Consider the following 17394-nt stretch of genomic DNA (forward strand, 5'->3'; position numbering starts at 1 on the left):
TTTCAAACTGCTGTAAGAGAGGATTTTGAATGTTCTCAACACAAAGAAATAATAGGCCACGTGTGGTGGCTCACGCCTGTAATCCCAACCCTTTAGGAGGCTGAGGCAGGTAGATCGTTTGAGGTCAGGAGTTCGAGACCAGCCTGGGCAACATGGTGAAACCCCCATATCTACTAAGAATACAAAAATCAGCCAGGCATGGTGGCACATGCCTGTAATCCCCAGCTACTTGGGAGGGTGAGGCAAGAGAATTGCTTGAACCTAGGAGGCAGAGGTTGCAGTGAGCCAGGATCACCCCCACTGTACTCCAGTCTGGGCAACAGAACCAGACTCTGTCTCAAAAACAAAGAAATAATAAATGTTTGAGTTGATGGATATGCCAATTACCCTGAATTGATCATTACACGGTGTATATATGTATCAAAATATCACATGTATCTTATAAATATGTGAAATTGTTACACGTCAGTTATAAACAAAAAAGAAACTTGCTCTGAGGCTCTAGAGGATGGATTTGCGGGAGCAGGCCAGAAGCAGGACACTTGCTAGCTGCTCTTGCAGCTCTCCAGGTAGGAGAATATAGACTAACCAGGGCTGGAGTGGAATGAGGGGGGATGAAGGACCAGGTCAGAGATCAGCTTGGGAAATGAAACCCACAAGATTGGTCCAGTTTTTATCAGATGTGGGGTTAAGGGGGTTAGAAGTCAGACTGCTGGCTTGATAAATGACTGGGTGGATGCTGGAGATCCTTTTGAGATGGGGGCTACCAGAGAAGGGTTAGGAAAGTTAAGGGTGCAGATTGCGGGGTGGGAGGGGAAGTATTCTATCTCAGATGTCTGAGGGAGTCCGTCAGGCAGTTGGCTGTGTAGTCACCAGTACACTGGCTGGTAGCAGTTAGGCCCGCGCCAGGCCATCTGTTGGCTCGTAGCCAGGGCAAGCCTGCCTTGGAAGCCTAGCTCTGCCCACAAGTCCTGCCAGGAGGCTAGAGAGCAGCCTTAACTGTGGGCCAAGTGGACACAAGTGTGGCCTAACGAGGACACCTGGCATAGAGCCCAGTTTGGCAAGCGGAGCAGAGAGAGGGACAGCCGGGCTCTCCCTCCAGATTCCTGCCGTGTCTCTTCCTGCATGATGCTGGGGCATGGTGGCTTTTTGTTTTCTTGTTTTCTTTTTGACTAAATATAATTTTTTAACTCCAGAAAGTTGGTAGAAGGATGACTTGGTGTAGACTCTCCAAGGGGTATACATTGTCACCCCTTTGTCAAAACATTGCATGTGTATACCGTGTGACCTGCAACCCAACTTACAAGATTGTGTCCCGTAGATTAGCATGGGATAGCATGTACAGAGGTGTTTACGCCAGCCTTGTTGATAACAGCAAACTACTAGAACCAATGGGATATCCGGTGATTTGGTTATGGTCTGGTTAAATAAACCGTGGTCTATTCTTACAATGGAATGCTACGAGAGAGTGCCCAAAGCGTGAAGTTCCATAAGGGCTGATTTAGAAATATATTGTTAGGTGAAAAGTTGCAAAGCGTTACTTGTAATCCCATCTTGGTAGACTACCAGATGGACATACACATGTTTTTGGAAGCACAGGCGCCAAGTTGTCTTGAGTGACAACCTCTGGGGAGAGGGATTTATAGAGGCTGGGAGGGGGAAGGTTTCAATGTTGACTTTTTATGTACTCTTCTATTGTTTAAATGTATTATGGTGAACACATTTTATAATTTGAAACATTCAATAAAGATATTTAAGGAAAATTAGGACATATAGGTAAGCAAAGAGAAGGGTACCCACACCCAGCAGCCATCAAAGCTGAGGCCTGTGCTGGAGAGCCTGGAACCTTTGTGGTCCAGGTTTTGTTTCGCAGCATTGTAGGGCTGGTCTGAGTCTTAGGGAACACCCATGAAGCCACTTCTCTTTACACCTGTAGACTCCCAAGTCCGATGGGGGTGCTTGAGGGCCCAGGCCAGAGCTGAACTCTTCTCATGTCAGCTGGACAGAGCTGCAGGGCCCCTGTCCAGGTACAGCTCCTGTGAGCAGGTGACCACCTAACTGGCTGTTTTTCTGTCTGTCCTTTGCCTTTTCCTCCTGACCCCCATTCCTGTATTCCCTTTGTTGGTTACATCTTGCACTGGCATATACTTTAGCCCGATTTTATTATTTATTTATTTATTTATTTATTTATTTTGAGAAGGAGTCTTGCTCTGTTGCCTAGGCTGGAGTGCAATAGCGCAATCTCGGCTCACTGCAACCTCCGCCTCCCGGGTTGAAGCGATCCTCCTGCCTCAGCCTTCTGAGTAGCTAGGATTGCAGGCGTGTGCCACCATGCCTGGCTAATTTTTGTATTTTTAGTAGAGACAGGGTTTCACTGTGTTGGTCAGGCTGGTCTCGAACTCCTGACCTTGTGATCCACCTGCCTTGGCCTCCCAAAGTGATGGGATTACGGGTGTGAGCCACCACGCCCGGCCTTTAGCCCGATTTTATCTGAGAAGCTATTTATGGTCAAGTCAGTAAGAGTCCCCACAGGAGCCAATAACTGCTGTTTCCAAATCCCTGCCACAGGATGTCTTGTCAGAACTTGCTCTGGTGGGTGATAACATATACTTTTTCTTGGGTTTACTCAGCGATTTCTTGGGCCTGGTTTCCGAGGTGGAGCCAGTGCTTGAACCTCTGCTAGGCCTTGTGAAGTACTCTCAGCATAGGCAGATGTCAGCCATTCAGGGCCCTTAGTAATATAAGGTTTCTGGGTGACTAGGGTTTCTTGATGGCAGAGACGGAAATGCTTCAACACCTTATTTTAAACATTGCATAATACACTTCTGGAATATATTAGTCTCATTTCTCTGCTTGCTTGCTTCCTTTCCTTTCTTTCTTTCCTTCTTTCTGTTTTTTTTTTCTTTTTCTTTTTGAGACTGGGTCTCGCTTTGTTGCCCAGGCTGGAGTGCAGTGACCCAAACACAGCTCACCGCAGCCTTGACCTCCCAGGCTCAAGCAATCCTCCCACTTCAGCCCCCCAAGTATCTAGGGCTACAGGCCTGCACCACCACACTTAGCTAATTTTTGTATCTTTTGTAGAGAAGGAGTTTTGCCATGTTTCCCAGGCTGGTCTTGAACTCCTGGGCTCAAGTGATCCTCTTGCCTCGGCCTCCCAAAGTATTGGGATTACATGCATGAGCCATCACGCCTAGCTCCTTTTCTTTTTTTGAGACAGGGTCTCACTCTGTCGCCCAGGTTAGATTGCAGTGGCATGATCATGACCCACTGCAGCCTTAACCTCTTGGGCTCAAGTGATCCTTCTACCTCACCTTCCCCAAGTAGCTGGAGTACAGGCATGTGTTACCATGTCTGGCTAATTTTTTATTTTTTAGTGGAGACAGGATCTTACTATGTTGCCCAGGCTCCCTGCTTTCTTAAGTGGCACATACTGAACATAGCAGAGTCTCTCCTGCATTAATGGCTGTTAGACTTGGAATGAGATGGAACAGAACCACTGTCCCTGAGGGCCCAGGTCTGCCTCCCATAGTTTTGTCTGGGGCCTTCTGTCAGGCCACCCATTCACTCTTCCTGCTTTGGTCAGGATGCCTACTATAGCACCAGGGTCCCCTTCCCAACCTGTAGCTGCTCTTGGGCTTTGAGCTCAGTGGTCAGACACATTGCCGCTTGTTAGGAGGATCTGCATCCAGAATGAACAGGTGCAAGGACATGATATGACCGTCTGTAAGTCATCTGCACCTGCTCAGGGTCAGGACCCTAGGGCCCCTATGGATTGCCAGAACCTTTCTTGAGTTCTGTGTGGAGCCAGGCATCAGGCAGACCATGGCTCCCTTTCTGGACAGCTGTGTGATGCAGAGATGTATTTGCCCACTTGTAAAATGAAACAGAAATCACTTATTCGTAGGTTGTAAGGATTCAACAGCACAGTCCTAGCCAGAGTGGATGCTCAATAGATATTTGCCTGATTGGATGAGTGACAGCTCTTTTTTTTTTTTTTTTTTTTGAGACAGAGTCTCACTCTGTCGCCAGGCTGGAGTGCAGTGGCGCGATCTTGGCTCTCTGCAACCTCCGCCTCCTGGGTTCAAGCGATTCTCCTGCCTCAGCCTCCTAAGTAGCTGGGATTACAGGCACCTACCACCATGCCTGCCTAATTTTTGTCTTTTTAGTAGAGGCGGGGTTTCACCATGTTGGCCAGGATGGTCTCGATCTCTTGACCTTGTGATCTGCCCACCTCGATCTCCCAAAGTGCTGAGATTACAGGCATGAGCCACTGCGCCCAGCCATGACAGCTCTATTGGCACTGGCTGAGTACTAAGCTTTGGTGGTGTGGGGGAGGAAAAGCCAAGTCTCCCCCCGCCAACCCCAGGGATGCACCATATCATAGATTTCCCTGTTTCTGAGTTATTAAGCACTTGCTTTTATTAGACACATACTAGGCAGTAGAGACAAAAGGAGTTGAGACTTAGATAAAGGGAACTGGAGACTTGGGAGGGTCTGGCAGAGAGGGAGAGCAAGAGTGTAGAGGGCTGAGGATGCCCATGCTTCCCTCCACGTCCCCTTCAGCCTTGTCCCTCCAAAGGCTCTGTCTTCACTCATGCAAGACAGACCAGTTCCTTATGACCAACTCAGGTCCATGTGGTCTCCGATTTGGCTTTCCAGGCTTATATCCACCTACTGTTCTCTTTCTTTTCTTTTTCTTTTTTTTGAGACAGGGTCTCACTCTGTTGCCTGGGCTGGAGTGCAGTGGCTCCATCATGGCTCACTGTAGCCTTGACCACCTAGGCTGCAAACCACGCACCACGACGCCCAGATGATTTTGTTTATTTTTGGTAGAGACAAGCTCTCATTATGTTGGCCAGTCTGGTCTCAAAACTTCTGGGTTCAAGTCATCTTCCAGCCACGGCCTTCCAAAGTGCTGGGATTACAGGTGTGAGCCACCGCGCCTGGACAACTCCGGTTCTTTTTTTTTTTTTTTTTTTTTTTGAGACAGTTTTATTCTTGTTGCCCAGGCTGGAGTGCAATGGCACGATCTTGGCTCACCGCAACCTCTGCCTCCTAGGTTCAAGTGATTCTCCTGCCTCAGCCTCCTGAGTAGCTAAGATTACAGGCATGCACCACCATGCCTGGCTAATTTTGTGTGTGTGTGTGAGTGTGTGTGTGTGTGTGTGTGTGTGTTTGTTTACTAGAGACAGGGTTTCTCCATGTTGGTCAGGCTGGTCTCGAGCCCTCGACCTCAGGTGATCCGCCCATCTTGGTCTCCCAAAGTGCTGGGATTACAGGTGTGAGCCACTGTGCCTGGCCCAACTCCTGTTCTTTATGAGACATTCCTGCATAGCTCTGTGGGTACCTGTAGTCCCACTCCCTCAGAGGTTGATGACTGGGAGATGCTGACCAGGAGTCTGAGGCCGTGATTAAATTGGAGGGATGTGTTGAAAGGGAACTGGAGCTGGTGTACCCTCTTCTCACCAGAGGGGCCCCTCGCTGTGGACAGTGCCATCCTCCCTTCCACCACAAGGGGGTGCGCCAGGATCACTCCACTGTCAAGGAGCCTGGGGAGGGAGGTGTGGCTGGACCCCGTAAGTCATCCAGGCTCTCTCTCCTCCGCTTTTCCATGGGGCAACTGCCACCAGTACTGTCCCTTGGGTCTCTGCCCTGGGCCCTACTCCCTCACTTAAGTCCCAGTTGGCCTTCTCAGATGAGGTAGGGCTTGTCACTTAGTGTCTCCTGTCTGTCTACCTCTACCCACCCTCACCTCCCTATGCCCTATCTTCCTGGGTTGGGAAGGAGAAGGCCAGGGGACATTTCCTGATGCTCTCTGCCTTGGTGCCCAGTGCAGGCTACTCCAGCCTTGCCCACCACACCGTCCTCATTTGCCCTCACCTGGGTCATGCCAGCAGCTCAGAGTTGGAGCTGTAGGTACAGCACAGTGTGCTATGAACCTAAGGGTCTTGGGAGCTCCAAGTAGGCGCTTGAGGCAGCCCAGGGATCAGGGCTACACTTCTCAGGCTCCTAGAACCATGCACCTCCCTAGGTAGTTACCACTCTTGTCTTGCCACCCTGGCCTCTCCAGGAGAGGGAAAATTTGTCTTCAGGACAGAGGATGAATTTTTCTCTCTCCTCAACCTCATTTGGCACTCCCTCTGAGGGGCATGTAGGATGTATGTGGCATGTATAGGCGCATATATGCAAGGTGACTCCGGGAGATGCCGAACCAGGCACCTGAACACCATGTAAGCACTGCAGGTCCACACGGTCAGGCTGGCGATGGGTTATCATCAGTTGATTGACAAGTCTCTCCTACCCTGTACCCCAGTTTGGAGGCCTCTCCATTAGCCTCCTTGGCGTCTGCCTCATCCAGCACCTACTCCCTGGCTGATGTTTTAAAAAATCTATCCTGCACTAGAATGTTGGTCTTCCTCCTTTTCAGTCAGGAAAATGAAGGCCCCGAAGGGTGCTTTAGTAGGCTAGGCTGCTGCTGTGTGGCCTGGGCACCTGCTATGTGTGTCCAAACCTAGCAACTCCCCTGAAGAACCAAGGAGTAGGCACGAGGGACAGGGCTGGGGTTGCCCCTGTGTGAATGTGGGTGGTCCTGAGGACTGCTGGGCAGATTGGTGGCAGGGGAAAGGAATATGTGGAGGAGCAGCCCTGACTGGTGCTGGACACTGCTTTCCTGGCTAGCTCTTGCCTGGCCCTGGGCACTTGCCCAGACCTTGCCCCACTTTGGATGCTCAGGCAATGGTTTTCAGGCCTTGACCTCAACAGAGGCTTTCGTGCTTGGCTGGTGGATGGGGCTTTCCCCTCTGAGGAGTCATCTGAAATTCAGCCTTTACTGCCTGCCCCTGTCCCTGTGCTGGTGGCCACTCAGAGGCTCCACAGCCCCAGGGTCTCCCCTGCAGCTGTCATCAGTTCTTCTGAGGCTGCTCCATGGGTATCCAGGACACTGATCTCACTGGGAGCCCCTGAGGGGCCCTCAGGGGCTGGGTTGCAGGGAGTCCATGTGGTCTGGGCCTGACAAGGCTAGAACAGTGTCATAGCTGGACAGGCTCCTGGAGGTACCGTTATTCAGCTCTCTTCATCTGGGAAGCTAGGTCCAAGGTAAGGCCCAAGGGCGTAATTATGGTCTCCTGACACCTGTCTTGGCAGTTCCTGTCCAATCACTCTATGTTCTTTGATTTTTTTCCCCCTTTATCTATTCTTTCATTTGTTCACTCAAGGATGCCTGGACTATATCTCTGTGAACTGGCCCTCAACTCAGGAAGGGGTAGTTGTGCAAAAAGGACCCTGCTTCTGGGGCCCTTGTCTTTCCCTCAGGCCTTGCCACATGGGATCTAGCTTGGAACTTGAAGGGTTGGGAGCTGATGAATACAGATGAGATGCAATCCATGATGTAGCACACAGGGCCCTGAGGCTGCCAGGTCATGGGTTCAGCTCTGCCTGTTTTCCCGTGCCCCCAACCCTTTAAGCTTCAAACTAGATACCACATCACAAGGCCTGGGGGAGCACAGGGTCCTGGAATGTCACCCTTCAGTATCTGCCCAGGCTCCATGCCTCTCACCTCCCCCAGTGGCTTCAGTCATTTGGACCTAGCTTTCACTGTGTGGTCCAGCCGGTGACCATGTCCCTCCCAGGGGCCAGCCCAGGTCCACAGCACCGGCTCACTCTGGCATGTTACTGTTGCCCCCACACCTGTCCCACAAGGCCCTTGAGCAGGGCCGCTGAGGGGAGGGCTGAAAGGCAGGGTGGGTGGGGTCCTGGGGGTGCTGTACTGGACCAGGTTGTATAGTTACTGCTTCTGCCATCTTCTTGCCTGGACCAAGCCTCTTGGCTCTGCCAAGGAAAGGTATGGGATGGATTAACTCTACCTCTGGCTTGGGCTGCTCTGTCCAGTTTTCTTTTTTCTTCTCTTTTCTTTTTCTTTCTTTTTTTTCCCCCCTCCTTCCTCCCTCCCTCCCTCTTTCTTTTTTCTTTCTTTGTTTCTTTCTTGAAAGGGTCTCATTCTATCACCTAGGCTGGAGGGCAGTGGCACGAACACTGCAGTCTTGACCTCATGGGCTCAAGTGATCCTCTTGCCTTAGCCTTTCGAGTAGTGGGGACCACAGGCACGTGCCACCACACCTGGCTAATTTTTGTATTTTTTGTAGAGACAGAGTCTCTCTGTGTTGCTCAGGCTGGTCTTGAGCTTCTGGGCTCGAGTGATCCTCCCACCTCAGCCTCTCAAAGTGCTGGGATTACAGGCGTGAGCCACCACGCCCAGCCTCTGTCCAGTTTCCATGAGCCGCAGGGAATGGGACTTTATGCTGACAGTGCATGAGCTCACAGCCCCAGATGAGGTTTGATCCCACGATCCCAAACACAGGGCCTAGGTCAAAGCAAAATGAGTATTTCCTACTTTTCTCCTTTGGGCTGGCTCTAGGCACCATGGAACTGGCAGGATGCTCCAGCCAGGATCCAGCCTGACCTGCTTATTCTCACTGAGAACAGCCACCTCTAGGGAGCCCTAGAAATCCCCTCCACCTCTACCTGAGTGAGCCCCAACTTTCCTTCATGTCCTTCCTAAGATGGCTGTGCATGTGGAACAGAAGCCCAGCATCAAGAGCTGACAGGATTGCTCACGTGATGCAGGCCAGCAGACCCAGAAGCTAGACATGGGCATGGGCCAGGTTTTTTTTTTTTTTTTTTTTTTTGAGACAGTCTCCCTCTGTTGCACAGGCTGGAGTGCAGTGGCATGATCTTGGCTCATTGCAGCCTCAACTTCCCAGACTCAAGCCTCCCAGGTAGCTGAGACTACAGGCACGTACCACCACGCTGGGCTCATTTTGTTTTATTTTTTGTGGAGACTAGGTCTCACTATGTTGCTCAGGCTGGTCTCAAACTCCCTGGGGTCAAGTGATTCCCCCACCTTGGTCTCCCAAAATGCTGGGATTATAGGTGTGAGCCACTGTGCCCAGCCTCGGCCAGCTTTTGAGCACAGCACATTGCCATAACTGGCCTTCCTTGGGCTACCTGGCATCTGGCCAGGCCAGACCACTTTACCTCTTACTCATGCCCAGGCAAACTCACATCTTTGGGAAAATGAAAAGAAGCTCTTCTTCACAGCTCCAGATCCACCCCAACCTGCAGGTTCTATAACCGTGGTGGCAAACCTGGAGAAGAAAGAGCTTGCTTCGGTCAAAGTGCAGGGCATCGACAGAGGAGAGTGCGGCCCCCACCTGCCAGGGTGAGGCTGGGTTGTCTGATTCTCAGGCTGGGCTGTGGCCAGGGAACATAGGAAAGCTGCTCTGCAAGCCCTGTGTCTCCTGGGACATGCCAGTCCCATGGAGCCTTCGGGCCTGGGTGGGGACGGCCTGGTGACGGGCTGTCCAGGCGGATCTCCACTCAGTCAGAGGAGAGCTTCTTGGAACTTGCCCTGGGTGCAGCAGTAACCAGTTCTGCCCCTCCCTTTGGCACATGGGACTGTCGCCTGCCTGGCACCCTCCTGACTGTCAAATGAGTTGACTTCCTCCTAGGATGTGAGAAATGCTTTCATCCTCCCAGCCGCAGGGACAAGGTGTTCCTGAGAGTATGAGGGTAATTAAATGTGTCTCTGCCACCACCTGCCACCTGTCCCAGAGCAGGGAGTGGGGTGATGAACCCAGGGCAGACATCCTTTTGCTTCCTGGACTTGGGAGGTGACTCTCCCATTTGATCCCTGTGTCTGATGTTGCTGGTGGTTGGTGCCACTGGCCCCTGGTGTCAGCTGGACCATCTCTGCAGATCGGCCCCATTCCCCTACTGTGAGTGCCTCACCTCACTGAAAAACCTCTAGCATGAAACAAAATGTGGGTCCAGGGACCGAGGAAGGAGAACTTACTGTCTTTTCCCTGCAGGAGCTCTGCCTCAGCCACCTGAAACCTAGTAACTTGCATGTGACCGTGCCAGCAGGAGACTCCAGGTTCTTCCCAGGACTGCTGGCCTGCCAGCCCAGAAGTTTCCCATGAAGCAAGAGCTGCCCTTGGCTATACTACCCCTGCCTGCTCCTGAGACCCTCAGGGCAACTCAGGGTGTGGTGGGTGGTGCAGAGTTCTGTCCTTGCCTCTGTCTATCCAGGTTGCTGGGGCTGCTCAGAGCTCTCTATGATCTTGCTGATAGGTGAGATGTAGGTTTGGGGACAGGAGCCCCGGCTCTTGAGCCAGCCCTGTTTCTCTTTCCCCAGGAGATAGCAGAGTGTTAGCATGTTCATGCTGCACAAGGTCCCCTGCAGGCTTTATGACAGGGAGGAGGACATGCTAGAGGCCTGGGAAAGGGTTGGGACAGACCATGGAGAGGAGGAACAGGTACCTTCTGTACAGGACTTAGTAGGACAGCCTAAACAACAGCCTGGAGTCAAGGCTACACCCTGCTGGGCTTATGGTGTCTGCCAGGAGAAATGGACTGTGGTATGCTGTGCTCAGCTCTCTGTAAACCACTGCCTTTGCTCAGTGTCCATGCAGTGCCCTGGGAGGCTGGCACTGCAGAACCTGTTACCCGGTGACTGGCCAGGGGCCTGGTTCCGGAGAGATTCCACAAGTATTTTAGGGCCAGTTTGTAGACAGGATTTGAACCCAGGTCCTTGTGGCTCTGAAGCCCAGATTCTTTCTCCCCTGTCCCACTCAGCTGCCTAAGGAATGATGTCTTGAAGCCAGTGATCTGGCAAAATGGATCTGCAGAGGGGGCTGGGGCTGTGGGATAGATCAGCTGATGGGTGATGGATGGGCCTGCACTGGCCAGGGAAAGGTGCCATGGATACCCCAGTTGAGGGTGGTAGTGCCAGGGCTCTGGATGGGGAATGGCAGATGGCATGGGGGGAGGGGGGAAAGCTGGCATTTGATAGGAAGTGTTGGAACTTGGGGTTACTTAGTCAATTGGTGTTACGTGAGGTTTGCAGAGAGCCTGTGAAGGGCCCTGGCAGAGGCCTGGGGGCTGAAGAGGACACTCATACTGTGCTGCAGGCCCCAGGTAAACCCAGGGTTAATGGCTTCCATGCTGTGGCTCCCACACTGAGAGTTCCAGATGTGGTGCTCTGACCTTGCAGATCCAGCCAGCCAGTGCACACATCTGCTTTGGAGCTGATATGTAAAAAAAGGTCTCCTCCCACCCCTGAGCCTAGGGAGGAGGTCAGGCGCAGCACATTCACCGAGGAGGGGCAGGGCAGCTCTCGCTTTGTTGGGCCACCAGCCTGGCCATCTGTCCACATCGGTCCATCTGTCTGAGTTTTCCTACTTTGAGCCAGTAGAAATGGTAGCATTGGAGGTAGAACCCAGGTCCAGTCCCTTCAAAGCAGACTTCTTAGCCAGGCCCAGGGGAGTGGTAGAACAGGCTCCAAGGCTCTGTCACCCTTGCAGAGAATGGCATTGTGGGCACACCAGAGTCTAGGGAGCATGTTCTCACATCTGGTTCCATTCAGTGGGCCTCAATTCCTGAAAACCCCTGAGCTCCCCAGGAGAGCCTCACTGAGTGACCTCTGGAAAAGCAGAAGTAAAGTCTGGGAACACTTTGTCCTCTCACACTCTGCTGTGGCCAGCTGGCCGGCAAGACCCCTCCATGGACTGGCCATGAGGCCACGGGGGAGCCTTGAGCGGGGCTGCCCCGCCTAGTATGCTGGCCAGAGGCTGCCTCCATGCCTACTGGGCCCTGGGGCATGTGGGACCAACCTTCTGGCATGGGCCAGGACCCTCCTTTCTGCCTCCCTGTAGCCCTTGGGGAGGAACTGCAGAGGCCTGGGGGCTGAAAAGGCCGTGTGCCATCTGACCCTAGGAGCCCTGGAGAGGCTGAAAGATCCCCTTCTGGGTTGGCAGGATCTGGGAAAAGTTTCAGGAAGTGGGCGGGGGCTGGGCTGCCCAGCTGCCACCTCTCAAGGCCTGTCTGGGGTTGGCTGCCAAGCCCATACTTTGTCACACAGAGAGCAGAAAGCACTGGGCAGGCTGAGTGTCCCATGTCCTCCTACTAATCAAGGGCTAGGGTGATAGGGGTGCCAGCTGGGGCCCAGTGTGGCCAGCCTGAGTCTGGTGCAGCCTGGCGACCCCTGAGAGGGGCAGCCATGCCAGGTGGGTCTTGGGCTGCAGCCTTCGCAGGCCTCTTCAAAGACCTCAGCTGCTCCTGCTGGAGCCAGGGCAATGGTCCTTGACACAGGCAACCTCAGGGTGGACAGGGCTGGCCTGTGGAGCGGGAGGGCAGGGACTCTCACTTCCAGGCTGGGGGTGTGTCTTCCCAACCCAGCCTCTCTGTGGGCCTGAGAAAGCAGCAGTATTTCCTGCACTTCAAGGGCTTCTCTTTCCGGCAGTCTGTGGACTTCCCTAGAGCACTTGCTGGAGCAGAGATCACAGGAAGGTCACTCCGGCCAGCAAGTAGCGCTGTTAGACCAGTCAAGGGCTGAGGTAATGCTAGGGCTGAGGGCACGGGGCCTCACAGGCTGTGGGGGAGAGGCAGAACTCCAGCTTCAGGGCCACATAGACTGCTGGGTGAAGGTGACAGCGAACCGTTCAATTTGGAGGACTTCATTCTGGTGATGGTGTGGAGAGTGGTCTTGGGAGTAGGGAGCCAAGATGTGGGGCAGAAGGCCTGGGTAGTGCCAGGAGATGGAGTTGGGGGGAGAGTCATCTGAACATAAGGACAAGAATGTGGGAAGCAGAGGAGGTGTGGGAAGGTCTTGGGGTGCAGACTGAGGAGCAGGCCTAGGCCTGAGGGAAGGCTGGAGACACTGGGAGACCAAGTTGGTCTGCTGCTTCTGAGTTGGGGTTTAGGTCAGACAGCAGAGAGAACTTCCTGAGAGCAGCAGCATCTTCTTGAACATGAGAAATCAGCCTTCAAGGAAGTCTTTTACTGTGAGAGATCCCAAGCTGGCCAGACATTCCTGGTGTTGGGCCATGGATGGGAGGATTTGGGGTAGACAGCTGGGCTTGTGGGTAGACCAGAGCGGTCCCCCGAGTCTGTGCTAGCCAGAACACTGCTTGCTCATGCCTCGGCCAGGCACGTCTGGGCCTCTCAGTGGCCATCACTGAGGCTGTCAGGCTGCTGAGCCCAAGGCCCAGAGCAGAACTAGCCCCTGGCTTCCCAGAGCCCCTGCCGTCCTTGGCTGCCCTCAGAGGCTGGGCCAGGGCTGGGTGGCCAGGTCTCCCACAAAGCGCTCAACAAGTTCCAGGCCTCTCCTTCTGTGCTTAGATCCTGCTCCCAGTCACGTCCCCTCCCAGGCACATCCCCTCCTCCGCATCCCTCAGAGAGCAGGAAGCTGGGGAGGAGGGAGCATCCCAACCAGCCTTGTCCTAGGCCTGACCAGTACTGAATTAGGGCTTGGGGCTGCCAGCCACTGGGTCTGGGAGCTAGGTTTCTCCAATAGGGCCAGAGCTGGTTTAGAAGCCCTGTGTGGTCTCCTCATGGGTGAGCTGAGGGTTCAGCAGGCCTCCCCCTCCAAGTCGCCTTCTTGGCTGGCAGGCTGTCCCCCTTCCCTGGGTCACAGGGAGATGTGGGGTTTGGCCAGGGAAAGTGGTCTGGAACAGCCCTTTGACATCGTCCCTGGGGGCTTTTAAAAAATAAGTTTCCTGGTAAGGAAGACTCCTCAGGCCTTGGGCAGGATTCTCAGTAGAGTCTCCCGGGTTTGCTCTGATCTGACAAACGCCAGCAGAAACCACCCAGCCGCCTGCGTTCCAGCAGTGCTTGGAGCTGTGGCTTCCCCAGATGCAGCGTCAGCAGAATGCAGCAGCCAAGGCACAGGGGTGTTTGCTTGGAGGCCCGTGCTGAGCCCAGGAGTAGGGGGCCTGCAGAAGAGAGCCCGCTGTTTGGCTTTGCCCCCTCATTCACATGCACACATTCCTGGCTTCTCTAGGAATGGATGGTGCCACAAGGGATGCCAGAGGGACTTGTCCCTGAGTGATGACAGTCCAGTGACAGTGCTGATGGTCTATGCCTGTCAGGTGAGCAGTGAGTGTCCAGGCTGCCTCCGAGGAGGGGAAGAAAGCATGCCCTGGCTTCTCTCACCCCTCTGCCACCACCTGCCAGCTCATCTGGGACTGAAATCTGTCTGGACAGCTGAGTCCGTATCTGAAAAGCCTGTCCTGCGTCAAGGGCTGGGGAATAGAGCAGTAAAGGAGGTGCAGAGTGGGGAGGAGAGGAGGAGACCAGATCTGGGGACAGACAGAATCCCCCAGGCCTGCTCCACATCCCAGCCCCTGTACGCCCCAACTTTGGGACTCTGGACAGGTTTCATGTTCTGTCTGATTTCTGTTCCTGAGGCTGAAATGGGCATGGTTGAGAGGTCCAGCACACAGGTTGCTCCTGGCATGGCTGAGAACACCGTACAGCCCATGTGTTTCCAGTTAGAGTAGATCTGGGTTGCCTGCTTCATGTTGGGATGAGGGGACTCCCCCCTGACCAGTGCCAGGTGTTGGATAGAGAGTCATGGAGGCCTAGGGAGGGGAAAGGTGCTTGGCAGTGGGGAAGTTGCTGAGCTAGGGAGAGAAGCCATGCGGAGCAAAGTGGGAGGCTGGAGCAGAGGAAGTTTCATGCTGCTTGAGAGCTCTTGAGGATCCTGAGTGGGAGGTGACAGCTCACTCGGGGAAGCCTCCCAGCAGCTTGTGCCAGAGCCTGGAAGAGCAGTGTGTACACAGATGCCCGGGTGAGGCCCAGCCCCTGGTGCTTTGGAGGGGAGGGATCAGGAGGCCAGACCAGGGTCCAGACTCCCAGTCCCAGGGAATAGTGGAGTCACTGGCAGGAGTGCCACCACCCAAAGGACTGAGTTTTTCCCTGGAGCTCACCCTTTACATCTGGCCTGGCTTCTAGGCCCAGGCTATAGCTGAAAAGGAAGAAGTCTCCTGGCCTGAGAAGGGCTCTTGGCTGGCTGCAGTGGCTGTGTGAATAAGCAGACAGGTTTGGTCTGGCAGCTGCCTCACCAGTGCCTGGGTCTGACCCAGAGAACTGTATTCCAGTCCTGGCTCCCAGCTGCCATCCGCTCTGCAGCTTCCCCTAGTGGAGATTTCAGCACTTGCTAGGCCTGGGCCAGAACCCCAAGTATATAAAATCAGAGCATGAACATGACTTTGATAAATTAAGAAGGCTTCATTTTAATACCACAGTAAGAGGAACCAGTTAATATTCTCACCATTTCACATCCACAAAAACCACATCGGGGTATTAACAATCTCTCAGTTTTGTACAAATCATGTTTCTCTTAAAAAGACTTGCACACGTGGCTCACGCCTGTAATCGCAGCACTTTGGGAGGCTGAGGCAGGTGGATTACGAGGTCAGGAGTTCGAGACCAGCCTGGCCAACATAGTGAAACCCCGTCTCTACTAAAAATAAAAAAAAATTAGCCAGGCATGGTGGCATGCACCTGTAGTCTCAACTATTCGGGAGGCTGAGGCAGGAGAATCGTTTAAACCCGGGAGGCAGAGGTTGCAGTGAGCCGAGATCGTGCCACTGCACTCCAGCCTGGGCAACAGAGCAAGATTCCATCTCAGAAAAAAAAAAAAAAAAAAGGCTTGCACACTTGCCCAAGCTCAAGGATATTAAAATCTAGCACATGAAACCCACTTCTAGAGGTAGAAATACAGGCAATATATTGTTTCAGCAATGACCATCAATTACAGTTAAGAACAGTTAACAACCAAATGGGTAATGAAATACTGCAACCACCCAAGTTTACTGAGCAAAGCATCTTTTCTTACCCATGCCTTACTCTAGGAGTAGCTGGGGCTTGGTTAGACGTGGTGAGGATGTGAGAAGAGATCCCAGGGCAAGGGCTCATTGCAGATGGCCTGGGGTAGGATGTAAGAGAGTGCACATCCCCCAGGCAAAAAGGCATTGGGGTTCACAGAGCAGAACAGGGGCTGGTGGCTTCTGCCTGCCCTGCCTGGCTTTCTTTTCTATGCCCTTTTGAGTGGCCATGGGAGAAAAGTAGTGGTCAATTGCAGAGTAATGGTGAAGGCAGCAGATGTCTCCTGCAGGCCTCAGGAGGTTGAAGTTCACTCCGTGAGTGCCCAGGAGCCACAGAGGTCATGAGTGTGGCCTGCCACCAGCCCCCCAGAGATGCAGGTGGAAGGCGTCCATTCCAGAGACCTGTGCATACCCCTATCTCCAACGTGCTATATTCCATCTCTCCTTTAGCACGCCTGACTCCAGGTTGGGGCTGTCTTCTCCTGATGGAGTACAGCAGGAGGGGCATCACAGGGGTCCCCTAAGCTTGTAGAGGGTTTATATGCCCCACTTCCCTTCCTCTCTAAACAACCCAGGCTAGCATGGTCTCCTGAGCCTCAAAGACACCTGGGGAGGCCGTGGCCGGGACAGCATGTGGAGGTGGTCCCAAGTGCAGCTCTGCCTTTGATCCCCTGGGCAGCCTCCCCAGGGGACGGAGAGGCATGTAGTCTTCCAAGCCAGCCTCCGCCAACATGTGCCTGGGTCTCTTCTCAGCCACTGTCCTTGGTACTGTCTCCAGGGAGCTTCTGTGTCCTGTATCAGGTGGGATAAGTACTACTAAGAAGAATAACACAAGGGACAGTGATGGGCTGCTGGAGAAGCCTTTGAAGAGGGGGCGTGTGAGGAAAGATGTGAAGGAAGGGAGGGAGACAGCTCCACTTTCAGGCCAGGGGACAAGGAAGGGCCCTGAGGTGGGGACATGGCTGGGGATAGTGAGCATGGGGGAATGGCAGGACCTGTCAGAGAGGTAAAGCGGGGATGGTGGGACCATCACATGAGGGGTCCGGAAGGGACTCTTTCTGAGTGAAGTAGGAGTAGGGGAGAGTTTAAGGCCAATGAATGGCATGGTCTGCCTTGTGTTTTAAAAAGATCATTCTGGCTGGCACATGCCTGTAGTCCCAGCCACTTGGGAGGCTGAGGCCAGAGGACCACTTGAGCCTAGGAGTTCAAGTTCAGCCTGGGAACATAGCAAGATGCCATCTCTTAAAAACAAACAAACAAACAAACAAAACACTCTGGGAGACTGTTGTTAGGTTCTCATCGGGATCCCACTGCCTCTCCCCTGGCCTGCTTCCCCCGGGCCCTTCTGCTCTGCCTCTCCTTCCTTTTCCCTCACCCCGTCTCTGAATGCTCAGGAAAACCCTCAGGATTGGTCTGCCTGTCTCCAGCCACTCTGAAGGGACGCTCAGTCTTTCCTGCCAGCCTCACCTCCCCTGCATGCCACTCATTTGCCCTGCAGGCCACTTGTCACTCACACCATCCTCCTGGCTGTTTCCTTTGTACTTTCTTGCCCCTGCCCTTTGCTGTGGCCCAGCCTTTTGTGGCCTTCTCATCTTCTCAGTCTGATCTTTGGTGCCCTCTCCACTCCACTCCCACAGCTTCAGGCATGTCCTGTATTTCATGTGCCTCGGGGTGTGTTGGCTTGCCCCTCTGACCCTGAGGCCCTGGAGTGCAGGGCTCATGACTTACC

General features: G+C 53.5%; 1 protein-coding gene across 1 annotated transcript in view; it reads left to right on the forward strand.

The window, feature by feature from the left end:
- ATP6V0D1 (ATPase H+ transporting V0 subunit d1) overlaps positions 1–17394 on the forward strand; it is a 43465-nt gene that overhangs the window by 10020 nt on the left and 16051 nt on the right. The gene's annotated exons all lie outside the window — the stretch shown is intronic.

The sequence above is a fragment of the Symphalangus syndactylus genome, chromosome 11 (assembly GCF_028878055.3).
Source record: "Symphalangus syndactylus isolate Jambi chromosome 11, NHGRI_mSymSyn1-v2.1_pri, whole genome shotgun sequence".
Taxonomy (NCBI): Eukaryota; Metazoa; Chordata; class Mammalia; order Primates; family Hylobatidae; genus Symphalangus; species Symphalangus syndactylus.